Source organism: Triturus cristatus, chromosome 6 (assembly GCF_964204655.1).
Source record: "Triturus cristatus chromosome 6, aTriCri1.1, whole genome shotgun sequence".
NCBI classification, from domain to species: domain Eukaryota; kingdom Metazoa; phylum Chordata; class Amphibia; order Caudata; family Salamandridae; genus Triturus; species Triturus cristatus.
This window is the reverse complement of record NC_140589.1, coordinates 223,912,781-223,926,882: the sequence shown is the minus strand read 5'-3', so window position 1 is coordinate 223,926,882 and position 14,102 is coordinate 223,912,781. Positions and strand designations below refer to the sequence as shown.

Genomic DNA, 14,102 nt, shown 5'->3' with positions numbered 1-14,102 from the left:
CGTTACAGCTCGGTTATACATTAGAATATCTATAATTTTACTTTATAAAAAAAAAAAAAAGTTATATATGGTGATGGAGAAAGGAGAAAAACAGGTACAAATCTGATCTAGATTCTTTCCAATCACAACAGAAGTACACTTTTTGTAAACTATACCACACCATGACAAAATATAACACTAAACCTACACCCACCAAGCATCCTTTAGCCTTTCTTAAAGGGATTCCGTGAACCATAACTAAATCTCACGCTCTCCATTATCTCCATGTGCTTCAAGTCAGAATCTACTCACAGTGGTAAATGCTTCCAGTTACACACACCGGACAACGCTAACCACTACCATCACAAAACAAAACATACATTATGCTTTACCGACGATACAACCATCAGCAATCAGACTCCAGTCTGTGACTGAATCCTTCAGACATGGCCGTAAGGGCGCGCAATCTCAGTTAGCACTGCAAGGCCATACTAATGGCAATACACCACTATATTTTTGTCTACAATGAGCAATCATGGCGGCTCTTTGTCACTCAAACAGATAACTCACATTTGTCAGCCCTGAAGTACTTCTGGTGGAGCTAGGAGGCCAAAAGAATCATACAAACAAATACATCTGTTCAATGTATATATTTGAACTGTTTCACCAGAAACCACAGGATCTTTTTCAAATCCCAAACTAAAGTGTCTATTCCACAAACCTCATATTCAAACGCTAATCTCTGATCTGCTCCAAGGAGACTAACAAAGCAGAGCAGCTGCCACCTTGGAGCGGTCAATGAAGCCTCAAAACCCAGATAACAAGTCCACTAATCCTCAATGATACTTATTTTGTGTAATATCAGACAAATAATAGATTGGATTTCTATCAATTAAATGATACCTCAGCCGTATGTATATTAGGTCGGCCCCAATGACATTTCATAAGGAGCCAAAGAGGTAAACCTGGTCACCATAATTAAAACAAGCATTTGCAATGCAATAGGTCTCGCATTACTGAATGTTTGAGCTATTGGCGTTGCAAATAATATTGCAACACCAAGAGCTTAAACTTTCAGTAATGTGAGACCTATTGCATTGCAAATGCTTGTTTATTATGGATCAAGTGGACTGGGCTTTGAGGTCTGGAAAATAAGGAAATGTTTTTCATTAAGGGTCTTTTTTGTGAAACAAGAAATACATTTTTCTTAAGCCATAACGCAAAACTGGCCAACGCACAAGTCGCTTCCTTGGGGCTAGTAATTGTGCCGAATGTTAATGCAAATTCCTATTTATGAGATAATCAACATCCAATTCTACAATGAGGTGAATGTCCAGATATTAACAAACATAGCAAATAACGGTATTAGTGCTTTAAATAACAAATTCTTATTAATGAGAGAAAGGTAATGTTCGCAAATGTTAAAAGGATTCTTGTCAATTCATCATGGCATGATGACCGCTGTGGTCCAATAGTGCGTGGTCTAGTAAAGTATACCGGTATAGCATTCGGTACAGGCTTTGGCCCTGAGGAAGTGACTTGTGTCGTGAAACATGTGTTGGCCAGTTGTGTTGTGGTTTAAGAAAAATTGATTTCTTGTTTCAAATAAAGACCACTAATCCATCAACGTTCTTTAGCTCACTTCGCCACCCCCAGTTCAGACCCAGCCATATGGGGAAGAGTTGCCACACTGAAACCCACGATTCCTTGGCAGGTAGCATGTGGAAAGAGCAAAGCCAGTCTCCGCTGAAGGCTACCAACCCTATGAGCAAGCTGCAGGGCAGTCAGAGGGCTCTCCTCCCACAGGCATTGCTTCTCGCCGTTATATTCTCATGTGGAGGTCCATGGGATCAGCCAGATAGGTCACTGAAGACATGTCTGTGGCATGTGATAGGCGGTCTGGGGCTTGATCCAGACACCATCCTATGGGTACTGAAGACATGTCTGTGGTATGTGATGGGCGGGCTGGCTCCAGACACCGTCCTATGGGCACTGAAGGCAGGTCTGTCGCATGTGATTGAGGGGCTGTTGGGATGAGATGGGCGGGCTGGTTCCAGGGACCGTCCTATGGGCACTGAAGACATGTCTGTGGCATGTGAGCGCTGGGCTGGCTCCAGAGCTGCATACAGCTTGTTTGGTGAAATGTTTTAGGAGGTGGGATTTCCAACTGCCTCGTTCTGTCACATGACATTGCATCCTAGCGCCCTCCTCTCCTTTGAGGCACTGAATGATGCAAAACACCAGTATTACAGCTTGCTGCTGGGGGTGTCTTGGGGCTCAAAAACCCTAGCACAGGCCTGTTAACGTGAATGAATGAATGAAATGAATTTTGTAAAGCGCACGTAGCTGCCCTGGGGCGTCCAAGCGCTGGGAAATACCAACTGAGGCTAAAATTGCTTGAGGGAAGAAAACCAACCTAACTATTAATTAATAAACAAAAGCGTTTTCAGCTGTTTACGGAACGAACTAAGGTCGGGGTTGGATCTTAAATGTTGGGGAAGAGCATTCCACAATTTGGCCACGTTAAAAGAAAAAGAGCGGCCTCCCGATCTTGATTTCTTTATCTTCGGAACAATAGCCAGATTGGCAGAGGATGAGCGCAGATGTCTGACAGGCTGATAAGGTGTAATAAGGGGAAAGTTAATTGCTGGGCCTGAGGACCAAAAGGCCTGATGTGCAATACAAAGTGATTTGAAATTAACTCTTTCCCTAACGGGAAGCCAATGCAGTCTCCTTAGGCCGGACTTTACTGATGATCTGCGGGGGATTTGTAGAAGAGTCCGTGCTGCGCAATTCTGTATCAACTGCAGTTTGCGTAGAGTAAAGTCCGGAGCTCCCAGAAATAAAGCATTCCCGAAATCCAACCGTGATTGGATCATGCCCAGAACCACGGTCTTTCTTGCTTCGAAAGGGAGTAGAGGAAGGACCTTCCTGATGACTCTAAGAATGCCGAAACAGATAGCAGATAGTCTTATTGCCTGCTGATCAAATGACAGGGACCTATCCAGCCAAACACCAAGGCTCTTGATGGTATCTTTAGGCACCGGGGCCGGTCCCAAACTGGGTGGCCAAAGAGTATCAATGGAAGAAGGAGCGAGACGACCTAGGAGCATGAGCTCAGTCTTGTCTCCGTTGAGCTTGAGACAAGACTTGGTCATCCAACTCTTAACCATCTCCAGACAGACTGCAAGATCCGCACACACTAAGGATCCCCCTTCCTGTGCCAGAGAGACCACCAGCTGAGTATCGTCCGCGTAGGTAATGATCTTAATGCCATACGGCTGGACGATCTCAGCTAGTGGCCTCATGTAGACGTTAAATAACGTCGGGCTCAACGATGATCCCTGTGGGACTCCACATCCCAGAGGCTTACTGGTGGAGGTGACAGTGCCCTCATATACCTGGAAAGATCTATCACTCAGGTAGGACCTGAGCCACTCCAAGGCCTTGTCAGATATTCCGGTGTCCAGGAGACGTTGTAAGAGGATATCGTGATTGACGGTAGGTCTACGTGCAGGTCTACCTTGGGAGCCTTTCATCCTCCCAATGCCGTCGAACTGGGTAATAAACAACACCTATTCTTTACACTGTTGCTAAACTGTGGCAATAACCTGGATGTAAAAAATAGAATTCATTATAAAGAGGATCGCAACAATATAGGTAATTATTTTTATATTAATAATTGTGGTGGGCATAGCTCACACTGCTCACTGAATAGTCTCTCGTGATCATTTAGATAGCAAGAGCCAAAAACGCCAAACTCAATAGCACCCATATGAGACCGACCTAGTAGGGATAACAGGCTGACCTTGCCCGGTCGGGTTTGAACGCGTGGTACGTTTGTGAATCCAGAGCTGCCCCTATCAGGGCACCCGCCATCTTGGATGAGCTTGGTGGAAATTCCAGTTGTCGAGTTGCAAATGGCTTCTATCGGACCCAGTTGCCTCACGTGGGTTCTAGGACAGTAAAGTACCTGTGAAGATCGCAGCACACACAGAGAAGGGCACTTAAAACCTCCATTGGAAACCAATAAAAAGCATTATAAAAGAGACCCACTTCTGGAATCCACCTGGGGTCCACTGGGAAGCAGTTCACTGGATCTCCGAAAGGTTGCAGGGCAGCCAGCACCTGGATCCAGCGGTCACCAGTAGTAACTGGGCAGCAGGAACTTCCTCCAGAGATGTTAACAAAGCACAGCCAGAGGGCAGACTAGGTCATGTCAGGCCCAGGCGAGATTTTGTACGCAGATTGTTTTGCATACATCTCTTTTATTCAAATAGATAAATACCATAGAACTCTGGGGGTGTGGAGGGGGGTTTAGGTCAGCTTCTCCTTGAAGAACCGGGTCTGTCAGCAGCAGTGTGGAACACCACATATAGCGCACACAGAGTACCAAGGGAAAGTGACAGGGCAATGCATGAAGCACTTGGGAAGACCCGTGGCAGTGTAGCCTTCTAGACGCTATTATTCTTTATGTAGGTCTCTAAAGTTTATCATGTCTGTGAAGGATTAGCTCACCCTGTGCAGTTTTGTCTTTCCATCAACAGAACTACAAATCCCAGAAGCAATTTTTTTGGGGGTTGAAATTTGCAAATTATGTGGCAAATGCACAATAATTCTTAAAACGCCACCGCAGAATAGCCTAATTGGAGCAGTTTATAAACAGATTCCACCTACCTCAGCGAGGACTCCATGAACCCACGCAAACCCGGCTTCAATGGTCATGAAACAGATTCACCAATATTGGGCTGTACAGACATCCTGAATCATCGGGCAACTCCCGCGCCGCAGTCACCACACTGTTATTAAAATAATCTGCAGAACCAAAGAAGCTCTTTTGGTACATTTGAGATTAAAAAACGGCCGAGAAAGTGAAAGTAATCCCGGTAAAGCGCGGCGCCCGCGCACATGCACTGTAGCTCTAGGCTGGCCTGGTAGCACTTTTTGGAGCCCTCTCAAATAAGTCTCACCAGACCAGCGCATGCGCTGGGTCAGGCGAGACCTAAAAAACAACATATGAAAGACAAGCAAAAAAATATTCCATTTTCAGATAAACAGAATGAGTCGTCACATAACAGAAAGATACTGGCTCAATGTATTAGGGAGCACAAAGAACAGCATAATAAACTCGATTGACAGGCAGAGAAAAACCTTCAAATGACCTGTCAAAAATTTGAGAGGAAGGGCTGCAGGAGGCAAATATATTGTTAATCAAATTAGGAGTACCTAGATTTAGAACTTAAACCGAATTAGAACCAGAACCTTCATCGAATTACAACAGAAGATGGAAGAAAATGGTTAAGATGCCAACTATCGCAACCGCACACTTGGGTCTCCAAGGGTCGCAGAGAGCATGTTCCCCACCTTTAAGTTGTTAAGTAATATTTGTTTCCTTTCTTGCTCAATTCCTGTGTCTGTTCTTGGAGGTTTACCCTCAGTTGTTTAGGGTAGATCTGATTTCTCTGTGGGTCCTCCATGGAGGCCTGGAGTATAGATGGATTATAGGTTTGCATTTTACCTCGTTGTTTACCCACCCTGCGTCACTATTTGACTTTGTGTTCTTTTTAAATGTACCACTGATACAGTAATGGAAAAACTCGGCAGAGAATTCAATATGCATTTGTGGTTTCAATTCTTTATTAAGCAGTGCTCTATTGCTAGCCTTGTGGCTTCATGGACTCAGTACAGAAAACAGCCAACAATCACAAGACTTCATTAAAGTAAAATTTAAAAAACACACCGTTCTTTGTTACACTAGCTCTTTTAGAGAAAACAACCTTCATTCAAGCAAATGACGAATCAAAAGACCGAAGGACCAACACAATGTACTTAATTAAAAACCAGCAATGGCAAAGACAACAGATCAGGATTTGTATTTATTTTTAAATCAGGGAAGGGTTTGGCAATAGTTGGAACTGTGTGTTACTGACTGCTGTTCTAGAAAGAGAATTTCAGAATGAAGCAACATTGTGCGCCACACAAATATGAAAGCTGGGGTGAAGGCCCTTTTCCTCAATAGGCTGCACCAGCAGAGGTAAGCTATGCCCTCAAAGAAGAATGTTAAGAAGCAGACATGAAATGAAGTCTTTTTTCTTTGGGGGACTCACAACAAAATACTGCACAGTGGATGCTTTTCACAAACGGGCAGTATTTTCTTGCATCTCCAAGTCTACCTATTCAAAAAAAGACTAAATCCAACATTCAATCTTAATAGCAAATACAATTAAATGAACGTGCAAGGGTGATTATCAAAATGACTACTTGGTGCAACATCACCAACACATGAGGGGAACACAAATGGAGTAATATATCCATCCACGAAATGCGATGATCTTGCTGGAGAGGCACATAGAATCAATGGAAAACCATAATTGATACTTTTACAAGTGAAACCTGCCTGGAACCAGACATATAAGATCACAGCGAGCTCTAAGTAAAGACTGAAACAAACAGTAGATTCAGAAGGTGTTATCATGAACCTAATTGTTACAGCCCTAAACAAACTGGTAACACAGATAGAACACCCAAGCCAATGGTTGGGTATTTATGGAACAACATGCCTAGGGGACCAATGTAGTTCTCATCGTGCGACCACCTCTCAGTGGTTCTCTAGCCAAATTTTAAATCAACGTTATCTTTCTCGTTTGATTTGAACTGCAGCTGGAAAGAAACACTATGGTCAACAACATAGCACCTCTCTTAACCTCCCACACACCCCTCCCCGGAGTTCTTGCAGGTAAGGTAGAAGCAGTGCAGATGCAAATGTTGAGTCACATTAAGCAGGCACTCTGGGCTAAGAGACTGCTTTAGAGGTGTCCCTTATCCTCTTGTAAATAATACATATTATACACACTGCCATTCCAATGAACCAGAATTTCGTGCATATAGTGGGGAAGTGCCTCAGCCTCCTTCAGCAACTGCTCTACTGGCAGCGTCTTTCACATCTGTATTACCCCACTCAACACCCGCTGGAAAACTGGAATGTGTCTTACGGCATTTTGCTTATCTACCGCAGAATCCACTCTTGGTAGTAGTGCGCTGTTGAGAAGACCAACATTCCACCACCTGCATGGACCACACACCACGCAGAAAGTAAGTATGCACATTAGCACTAGTGTCCAAATGATTAGGTACTGAAAGAACATGGTCACTTTTACAAGCCAATACGTTTGGCTTTGCCAATGCTGGTTTGTAAGTTCTCCAAAAATTGTGTCTGGTTGGCACTCTTTGTACTGTGCTGATGTCGCAGCACAGCCAATCTCTTCACTCTGCCATTGATTAAGTTGCTGAGCTGCTAATCTCACAACCCTGAGGTCAGCGCAATACTTCCTGGCCTAAAGTCCACCCCATAATAACGTTGTGTTAAAGTTAGCCCTTGGGCGCTTCAAGCTCAAGCCCTGCAGCACCAGGGGGTTCACATCAATCAAGGACTGTGAAGCCATGTCACCCTACCCTGTGATAAGCGTGGACAGGTGGAGACGGATTATACGCAGTACGTTTCTAGATGACCCACTGCGCCGATTCTGGTTCTGAGCTTCCCACCATCTTCTGAGTGTTGCATCAGAGCCAGGTTCTTCAACAAGTAGTTCAGAAGCTACTGGTAGCTCACAATCACCCTGAGAGTAGCTTTCAGAAGTCAAGCCCAGCCCAATTCTTCATTCACAAAGTCTGTGCCTTTTAAAGAGAGCACTGTTCACCACAGAACCTTTTATTGGCAGACAGCCATATCAATGGCCTAGCCTCATGATGATAATCAAACCCACAGAGACAGTCCACAGGGTCTGTCACATGACCACCTGTTTCTGCTCTCAATATAGCCGAGTCACAAGCAGACTGGCCACGTTGTAGGCTATACACTGTGGGAGTACAATGGGCCATGAAAGAAGAATGCCTGCAGTAGCCTGAGCAGTAAACAGTGCTGACTCACCAGGTATTGTAGGAGCAAGAGTGAAAATTTATTAGTTTGACGCATGAGCAACCCAACAGTGGAGGAGAGCAGGGTATGAACCCAGAGCTGAAAGAATGAAGAGCCTCATGTGCATTTGTCTGTGCATAAGCATGTGTGCACGTGTGTGTGTCATCAAGTCCCTACCTAATAAACACTGTTGCCCAATGACAGCTATGCCTTGTGTTCAGGACCACTAAAAGTATACGATATCCCTATCCCTTCAGGAGGGGTTCATCTCCGGCAAAATTGCGTCCGTTCATAGCAGAGTAGTGGCAATGGTATAATAATTATCATCCTAGGCATATTATGGGCATTATTGGTCTGGGTGTGGCACACTGGTACTAATCATTGACCTATTAAGAGCATAATTGGTCTACTTTTCGCCATGCCGGACATAATGGTAGCTGCCCCTCGCAAAATAATGGCCATTACTGCTATATGGTGGGCACAATGGCGGCCACGATATAATGGTGGCCATTACTGGCATACTACAGGCATCTTCTGTGTTGTAATGAGTATCCATGGCCTATGGTTGTATTGCCTGGGCATGTAAACTAGAATTGGTCCATGTGAGGCAATAGTACATTTGGGTACTCGAAGATGGCAAGTTTGTATATGGAGGATTTGTATTTCCTAAATATGAAAAACAATACTGTGAAGGAAAAATATATGTTTTCAGAAAAGGTTTTTGTTCTGGAAAATTGAGTTTGTTTGTCCTAATAATGGAAAGTGGTATTTGATAAGAAAATAGAAGTATTTTCAAAAACTAACATGCGGATGAAGGCAAAAGGTTGCAATTCCTAAACATATTTAAAATTAATAGTTGTATGACAAGTCCAGCTGAGTTGGGGAGACTTATTGCTATGGTTGTTTTTTTTTTTTTGCCAGTGGGCATGTGATTATTGGCTGTTATTTCATTAGGTGAATCATTTACTATTGAGAAGGTTTTTTGCTGCCATTTCTGCTTGTAAGTTTGCCTGAATTGGTTGGGTGAGTACTACTGTTAATCCTAACTAAGATAGTCAGAGTAATGGTAACATATGTGGTCACTATTTTACAGTGATAAAGCCCGCTAGTAGTAAGGGTAGATTTCGTTGAGCCGAAGTAGCTCTCATTGGGAAGAATGGAGGACCTGGTCTGGATAGGCATTGGAGTAGAGCGCATGCTGTGGACCTTAGCTGCTCAGCTTCAGTTTGTCCTGTGTCCCCTCAAGTGGCTGTTCCAATGGAGTGAGCCATTCAGAGGCTGGGAGAGAAAGGAGAGACTGATGAAGTGCAGACCTGTATTTATTATTAACGAGACAAACAAGCTGAAAAACCTCTAAGCCACCCGTTTCAAATCTTTCAAAGCCAATAATTCAGAGTTTCAGAAAGTGATTGGGCATTTAAATGCATGCCCTGCAGTTTTTTCATTTGGCCTGAAAACTATTTTAAAATATGTGAAGACAAGAATTATGGATTTACCAACCTCTGCGAAAGTACAGTATTCGGAAGACTCAAAAATAACTCAAAATATAATTCAGATATAATTCCTCAGGAAATTTCATATCAGGTGGTCTGCTGCTTAGAACAAAAACATCTTTGGTGCTTATTCTGGGTTAGAAGCAGGAGAAGCGGAGAACAGAGTGATGTGGTGCTTAAGATTTCAGTCAGTGGTGGCTCCTCTTCAGTGAGACGCCACATTATGCTGTGAGCCTTTGCTCACAGCATAATGTGCAGCAGTTTTCATGAAAATATAAGTTTCGTATTTTTAGGAATACTGCTAGTGCGCAGGTCAGCCCTCTCTGCTCCAAGCTCCCGACGACAGAAGAGGGGGGTGAATGAGGGAGGTGGAGAGGAGGGGTAGGGAGAGGAGGGGGTGTGGAGAGGGAGGGGAGAGGTGGGCCAGAAGGTGCCGCATAACAATTAATCTACAATGATTAAAAAAAATGAAGAAAAAAAAAACTCAGCACTCTGCAGATGAATATCTTTATAGTCATGTGAGGGGTGTAGTTCAACTACAACCCCTTTACACAGGCAAAACCAATTTTGTTTAGCAGATATACTTTGCATGCTTCAGGCAGCACAGTAAATCTACTTAAAAGGGGCTGGCAGGGGACATATCAGTGCACCCCCAAGGCCAATGAGGAGCCATACACAGCAGCATGGACAGGATCCTCGGCACGGTCCCAGCTTCTTGTAGCGCTGTGCTTCAAGCCCCATCAAGAAGCTAGAAGAGGATTGAGGTGGGTCTTCCTCCTAATCCTGGCCCTGCTGCTCTGTCTGGCTCTTCATTGGGAATCATGCCTTACTGGTTCTAATGTCGAGCAGGAATCTGCTGCTGGACATTAGAACCAGCAAGGCATGATTCCCAATGAAGAGCCAGACAGAGCAGCAGGGCCAGGATTAGGAGGAAGACCCACCTCAATCCTCTTCTAGATTCCTGCTCTCCTGCCGTCATGGAGCCTTTGGATTGCCAGCAAAGTAAGACCGGTAAGTAAGAAAAACACATTTACAGTGTTGTTTCTCTGTGCATGTGAGTAAAGTGTGTTTGTGAGTGACAGAAAGAATGAGATGGAATGAGAGTGTGTGTGTTAATTTAGCATGTTTGAGTATCAGAGTGAACCAGTGTGAACAATCCAGGAGTGTGAGCTAAAGTATGACTGACCTATAGTGAGTGAGTGGGAGATTGTGAGAAGAAGAGGGAGCAAGTCAGGGGTACAGCTGTTAATGAGTTGAACCATTGCCCAGAGGCCGGATGAGCCTAGTGAAAGAAGAGGTTAAAGTGCATAAAAAAAGTATGGGACCTATGAAGAGTGTAATGGGGAGGGTCAGCCAATCTGAGGGCAAAGCAGCAGAAAATATGAGAACAGTTAGTGTAAAATTAAAAAAGATTGGGAACGTCATTCCCAATCTATACCGCCAACTTCAACCACTGAGTGAAACCTATTTTTTAATGCAAAGCACCTGTACCCCAGGATTTAAAATCGGAGCCTTTGCTCATCAGTAATTGTGAGTGACGGTCAGTGATTGTGCAAGAGAGTGAGAGAGGATCAGGGAGTGTGAGAGTATGGGTACATTTGTGTGCAAGTGACAGTGAGTTGGAGGAGTGAGTATGAATCAGAATGAGTAAACAAGAGTTAAGTAAGAGAGTGAATGATAGTGAGTGTAAGTGAATAAATGTGCTTGTTACCATGTTTTAGGCTCGAGTCTGCTGCTTGTCATGTCATACTCTAAATACATTTTGGCTTCTTAGGACACACAATAGAACTTGCCGTCGCTGACATATTAAAATACGTTTTTGGAATAAGGGAGGGCACCTGTTGAAAAATGTAAGGCTTGACATACGGGTTGTAATTTTTGCCTTACGGGGGGGCGCAGATGCCAAAATGATGGTGTTGGCATACGGGAGGCAATACTTTGCAACTATGCCACATTGGGCGTGGGAGGTCTTGTAGTGGGCGTGCAAACCATTAGAAAATGCTGACTTTGGCATACTGGGGGTCATTTTTAATATATGGGTCACCCAGGGTACATGAACAGTATCAATGAAAAAACGTCTAGTACTCATTGTATATAATTCTTGGCACAAAGCGGTACCCATGACAACATTTTCACATTGGCACACAGGAGGGAATTCTTAATATACAAGGGGCACCCAGGGTAAATTTTGAAAACAACAAGGTGAACCTGTGGCAAGTATTACGTCCCACCAGTATCAGGGATAGTCAGCCACCACTGGATCTATTACTATCTCATTTTCTTATCCTGACAACTAAAAGAATTTGTCATTACTTGCTGACACAGTTCTAATAGAATGATTTCTTTTTAGACACTTAAAGAAGGTAGAAACCTTTAGCCTCAGGCTACACTAAGTAACTAGTATTACAAGCTATTTTTCTTTTTTAATAGATTTTCGAATTTGTGATCTGCAGCTCACACACTGATTCTACAAGTCCATTAACTACATGAGCTTGCAGGTGCAGATTTCTGTAGCTGGTGCTTTTAGCACCTTAGACGATTCTTACAATGCGATCAGTTTGCAGCCAATACATTTTTATCAAGCCAGCTTTACTATGCAGCATTGCTCAGCATGTTAATTGATTGCTGCTGACATAGGCAGTGATAAGAGGTTATAAGTCTGAACTGTGCCTTGTATGCTTTTAAGGTTCATAAACTACCATTAACTTTATTAATAACATCTATCACTTTATAGTAGTCAGAAAAGTGTAGAAGTGTGGTTTGAAACACTATAAAAAAATTAAAAGTATTTAATATATTCTTACTATCAGCAAGTTTATAGCCAACGTTTAAAAATAAAACATACAAAATATAATAACAGAATATAACCTAACCAGCGATTTTCCATTCTCTATCTATGTACTAAATTGTTCCACAAAAGAAACGTGTTCAGTAAAAACTGATAACAAAAGGAGAACAATGCTAAAGTTCTCACAGTCACTCCTACAGACCTAAGCTGGACTGTGCGGACTGTACCTGCATCTTAGGAAGAACTGGCCTTTGAAAGTTTTTTGCATATAAGTTTTCAGTGAGTTTTGATGCCCTTCTTTATTTAGGTGTCTATCTTACACCCTTTACTCTTTTCATGTGCATTAAATATATTTTTTTTGTGAAAGACAGCCATGCTTTGCACTATGGATCGTAAACAGTTGATACATTCAATTCAAATTCCTAACAGAGGCACCATTTCATGACTGAGGAATTTGCAAAAGGAGGAACCTGTATTTAAAGCCAAAGCAAATGGAACCTCTTTCTTCTGCTGCTAATTCTCAAACAACCACCAGTTTGACAGCTAGTCCCCATAATACAATGAAACTAAATACTTGGCAGCTACTTCAAATAAAAGATTTTTAAAGTGTGTGCTCGCCTAAGGGTCTGTTCAACGACCTTTGCTACCCTAGGCCAAAAAAAATGTGTTACCCAAAACTCTTGCATGTCCCACAGAACTGCCATGTGGCCCTTTGCTATGAAATCTAGTCATGCACGTCTTGTTGATAACATCTTACATGCAGTGTAGCATGCAGTGTAGCGGGTGTGTGCAAGTTACAATTTTACTGGTGGTATTTCCCTGGTCATGATATTGTCGTATTCCACAAAGACCTTGAAAAACCTTGGCCTATATGAGCAGCTGTCGTAAGCGCCACTCCAGGGGTGGCGTCCCCTCAGTGCACTGCTTTGTATCCAATAAAGGAGTAATCCAAGTCAATGCATTCAATCAAGTTAGTTGCAAAACTTGAAATTATTCTTCTTCATAAATTCTTTATGGTAAATAGGATTTCATGTGGTTCCAAAGATAATCATCAATGATTGTTGGCAGACTGTGAACTTCTGTTTATTTGTCCCAATGATTTACGGGCTCATAGGGGCCCTTCATCAGGGACAAATTAAACACCGATGTGAAACGCGAGGGTTAGTTCCCCAAGGTGGACCTCGTTGAACAGTTCAAGTTTTGCAACTAACTTGATTGGGGTGGCGCTTACGACATTCCACCGACGCTCGTGGATCAGTGAGAGATATCCAATCTGCACGCATCACACTGTCAAATTTGAATGACACCAGAATTAATATCGTCTTTAAAATAGGTGTGCATGCACCATCACCCTACCTATATGAGCAGCTCCCATTATCCTCCATGTGTCGGCCTGACCCGCATGCATATGGAGGCGAGAGGACTGGTTTTACTAATATTCCATGGGGAGATCCGAAGCCCTCTTTCCGCACCACTTAAAGGGTCAAGGCTTGTTTGGCACACCAGGAATTTTCTAAAATACTTAGAGAGTTACTTTAGAAATGCCTGAAAATTTATATTTTTGGGACATTTTATTAAAGGACTGATGCTGAAAAATGTAGCTTTTTACCTTATTTAAAAAAATTCTCGGGTGGACTTCAACCCCCTTGTGTTTACTGCACTAACTCGCACAGCTAAAATCATGGTTTCCTTTTTACACCCCACTGCATTTTTCAAACTTCACCAGCTGCCTTTGAATTTCCATAAAGAAAACATAGGGGGGGGGGTGTACATATTACATAGTGCATGTAAAAATGCAGTCACTTGCATTCATACTTGTTCACACTTGGCTGGTCAGATCAGACCCAGTGCACCTCTGGGAATGTACCAGTGTATAAACGCTTTATTTAGCTCAACAGCTAGACCTTCCAGGAAGAGGGAAGCTAAA

At 43.0% G+C, this 14,102-nt stretch overlaps 1 protein-coding gene across 1 annotated transcript in view; it reads right to left on the bottom strand.

Annotated features, from left to right (window-relative positions):
- The window catches only part of CD2AP (CD2 associated protein), a 597,230-nt gene that overhangs the window by 442,412 nt on the left and 140,716 nt on the right, over positions 1–14,102 (bottom strand). The window lies entirely within an intron of this gene.